Source organism: Felis catus, chromosome D2, assembly GCF_018350175.1.
Source record: "Felis catus isolate Fca126 chromosome D2, F.catus_Fca126_mat1.0, whole genome shotgun sequence".
NCBI lineage: Eukaryota > Metazoa > Chordata > Mammalia > Carnivora > Felidae > Felis > Felis catus.
Genome location: NC_058378.1, coordinates 84,850,336 through 84,855,000, shown reverse-complemented (window position 1 = coordinate 84,855,000; position 4,665 = coordinate 84,850,336).

The following is a 4,665-nucleotide window of genomic DNA, read 5'->3' as shown; positions in this document are numbered from 1 at the left end:
ATGCGTGCACACCAGTGGGGGAGGGGCAGAGAGACAGGGAGAGAGAATCTTAAACAGACTCTATGCTCAGCGTGGAGCCCAATGCAGGGCTCGATCCCATGACCCTGGGATCCTGATCTGAGTCAAAATCAAGAGTCAGGCTTAAGAGACTGAGCCACCCAGGTGCACCTTAATTGTACCCTTTAAATGGGAAATTAAAAAAAAATTATTTTTTAATGTTTATTTATTTTTGAGAGAGACAGAGACAGAGAAAGACAGACTGTGAACAGGGGAAGGGCAAAGAGAGAGGGGGACACAGAATCGGAAGCAGGCTCCAGGCTCTGAGCTGTCAGCACAGAGCCCAATGCAGGGCTCGAACCCATGAACTGTGAGATCAAGACCGGAGCCAAAGTCGGACGCTTAACTGACCGAGCCCAATGCAGGGCTCGAACCCATGAACTGTGAGATCAAGACCGGAGCCAAAGTCGGACGCTTAACTGACCGGTGCCCCTAAATGGGTAAATTTTAAGGTACGTGAATTCTCTCTCAATAAAGCTGTCATCAAGAAGTCCTGTGGTTTTATCAAAGCAGAAGAAGAAAAATCAACATTCCATGGAGAATCAGTCTTCAGGCTTTTGGTTTTTTGAGGAAACCGCGTTTCCTCGAGGACGTTGCTGGGACTCGAGTCCCAGCTGAGTGTGAGAGCCATTGGTGCTGCACACGTGCCCTCGTCTTCCTCCCACCTGCTGCTCCCCAGGACTTAGTGTCCACAAGCTGTAGGAGGCAAGGTGTCACAGGGGCCCCTACTCCGCATCTCCAGGCCACACAGGCCAGATCACAGCCTGGGTCCTACCTGGGGTGAGGTGATGCCTCACGTGACCCCCGGTGAGCCAGCCCGCCCCACCCCAGCTCTGCCTGGGCTGTTCTGAGGCTGCCCTTGGTCCCCCGTGGAGCATACACACTGGGTTCCTCATAGAAGGTAATTTCCAGAAGGTACATTTTCTTGAAGAGAAAAAGAAGCCTTCAAAAGGATGGCTTTTTAAAATGGCTTCATTGGGCGTGCCTGGGTGGCCCAGTCGGTTGAGTGTCCGACTTCAGCTCACGTCATGATCTCACAGTTTGTGGGTTCAAGCCCCGTGTGGGGCTCCGTGCTGGCAGCTCGGAGCCTGGAGCCTGCTTCGGATTCCGTGTCTCCCTCTCTCTCTCTCTGCCCCTCCCCCGACTCGCACTCTGTCTCTCTCTCTCAAAGATGAATAAAAACATTAAAAAAATAGAATGGTTTTATTATTTTCTGAACATTCCAGAATACTCCTACTTTTTAAACGCCACAGTCCTGTGTATTAAATTTCCTCAAAACTTATGTTATTAAGCTGGATATCCGAAATCTCAGCCGATCCCACTTCTCCACCCTGGTCTGAGTCATACCTGTGCTGCCCTGGCTCGAGATACCAGTGGCCCAATACGTCCCTCTGCTTCCCCCTCCCCCCCCCCCCCCATCTTTCTCAGCACAGCAGCCAGAGCATCTCCTAAATTCGGGGCAGACCACCTTCACCGCATTCTGTCTGGAGTTCTCCCAGTGGCCTCGAGGATGTACACAGTCAGCCCCACAGTCCCCTCCTCTCCACCAACCCCCCCCCCAAGTGCCCCAGCTCCAGGGTATGGATTACAAGCATTTGCTGTGCTCCCCCAACTCAGGTCTTGCACCCTGAGGTGTCCTTGCCTGCTCTGAAATTAACACCCTTACCCCAACCACCACCCACATGCCTCCTCCTTCTTTTTACTCAGTGTTTCTCCCTACTACCCACACATTCAGCTGGCTTCCATACTGTCATCCATTAGAGCATAAGCCCCTTGAGGAGGGGGGGCTTGTCTGCTTGGATCATCGCTGTAGCCCCAGCACCCTCAGCGCTCGCAAACCAAACTTTCCAGGACCCTTGGACTGAGGCACCTGCTTCTATGCTCAGGATATGTGGTTTAGTATCTCTCCCTGTTGGCCCTTGAGAGCCCAGGTTTTGTCATCCAGTGTGGTTTTGCTCTGAACACGTATTTTTTTTGTGTTAGTTTGTGGTATACACTCTTCAAAGTGACAGGACAAGAAAAAACTCCTGCTGGGGCACCTGGGTGGCTCAGTCGGTTAAGTACCTGACTTTGACTCAGGTCATGCATGGTCTCGCAGTTCGTGAGTTCGAGCCCCGCGTCGGGCTCTGTGCTGATGGCTCAGAGCCTGGAGCCTCCTTCAGATTCTGTCTGCCTCTCTCTCTGCCCCTCCCCCACTCATGCTCTGTCTTTCTCCGCGATAAATTAAAAAACATAAAAAATTAAAACAAACAAACAAAAAAGAACAGAAGGCCTGCAAGAGACCCACAGCCCCCCAGAGGCCAAGGAAACTCCAGAACATCAGCTCTGTTGGAGTATTTGTGGCGGTCTCACCGTGGGCTGGGCCAGGTCCTGGGCCAACAGCAAGACAGGGATTAAGCAGGTAAGAATCCATTTGTACCTGCTCTTGTAACCCAAGCTTGTTGTAAAAATCAAAGTCATGCACATGGAGACGAAGGAAGAGATAACCCTCCTCCACCCCAGCTCTGCCTGAAGTCCTCTTCCCTGGTGATACACTGTTACCAAACAGCTGTCAGTCTTTCTAGACCTCGTTCAAAGGACTTCACAAGATACCCATTTCCATATAGTTAAAAAACTGCAACACCCAGCATGGCTTTTATATGTTCTGCATCATGTTTCCCCAATCATCTTCCCCTTGTTGGTACACGGGGTCCACTCCATTTATTCTACTGGCTGTAGAGAAGGAAGTGCATTTATTTAATCTGCCCCCACCACTGAGAACATTTCACTTTCTGTGCTGTTAAAAACAATGGTATAGCAACAAAAAGGAGAAGATAAAAATGTTAAAGATACCATTTTTTAAAGAAAGGTACCATTTACGATGGTAGCAGAACATCAAATATCTAAGGATAAATTGAGTAGAAATTGTTCCAAACTGGTACAAAGAAAACCACAAAACAGAATTGAGAAATATTTTAAAGGTCTAAATAACTGGAGGGATATGCTCTGTGGGCTTAAAAACATAATAAAGTAGAGGTAAATTTTCCCAAAATTTATCTGTAGATTAAACACAATAAAAATATCAGCAGGTTTAGTGTTGTGGAAAAGAACAAGCTGAACCTAAAAGTTATATGGGCAGGCAGATGTCCACGCATGGTCAAGGTAATCTTGAAGAAAGACGAAATTGGAAAACTTAGACCACAAACTATCTAGACTTACTTTAAACTGGAGAGTAATACTGATGCAAGGATGGCTCAAAAGTCCAAGCAAATGGAACACAGGGTCCAGAGACAGACCCACACGTGACCAGGTGGGGCTGGGCCAACAAGTGGCTAAGCCTCCTGTACAGAATTTTAACCCCTGTCTCACACCATACAGAAAAATCAAGTCCAGATGGATCTGTGGCTGAATGTAGCAGATAAAGTTTTCAGAAGGAAACACAGGAGAGTATGTTTATAAATATGCCAGGCAAAGATATATTAAATAGGACACAAAAAGCTTCAACCATAAGTTGTTAAGTTGGACCGCCTTACAATTAGGTAATTCTGTTCTTCAAAACAGTAACTTCAACAGCATGAAAACACAAGCCATAGAGTGGGAGAAGGTATTTGCTAGGCAGATACCTGACAGAGAACTCATCTCAGAATATAAAGAAGTCCCACATATCAATAAGAAAAAACAGAGAGCTTAATAAAAAAAAATGGACAAAAGATTTGAACAGGAAATTCACAGAAATAATCAATAAACACAAAAAAGATCCTAAAGTTCACTTATCACCAGGGATATGAAAAATAAACCACAAAGAGGAATGACTACCCTCTACCGGAATGGGCTAATTATGATAAATCAGGTAATACCAGGTTTTGGCAAATACATAAACCAAGAGGAACTCTCACACACTGCTGGTGTGAGTATAAATCGGTACAACTATTTTAGTCAATTCTTTGGTAGAACCTAGTAAAGCTGCACATTATGACTCCGCAATCCCAGTGCCAGCTGCACGGCCCACAGCAATGTGCACATGTATACTACGTCACATGAAAAAAGATGCTAATAACAGCACTGGGTTTTACTAGCTTCACTGAAGCATAACTGACATACAGAAAACTGCATATTCAATGTACAGAACTTGACAAGTTTGGACATATACACACACCCAATACACCATCACCTCAATCAAGGTAACAGACATAGCCTTCACTTTGCAAAGCTTCCATGAGCAGCACTATTTTTTTTTTAAGTTTATTAATTTATTTTGAGAGACAGAGAAAGAGAGCACGGGAGGGGCAGAGAAAGAGGGAGAGAGAGACTCCCAAGCAGGCTCAGCCTTGTCATCGCAGAGCCCGACGCGGGGCTCAAACTCATGAACTGTGAGATCATACCCTTCGCTGAAATCAAGAGTTGGATGCTTACTCGAGCCACCCAGGCACCCCCGCAGCACTCTTTTTAATATCCCCCAAATGGAAACATGTCCATCAATAGTAAAATGAAAAAATAAAATTGTGGCATATTCATATAAATATTCTATACAACAATGAAAACAGGTTTCTTATTACTACACGCACTCACATGGATGAACCCTTCCTAACGCAACGTTGACTGCAAGAAGCCAGACATGAAAAGAGAATA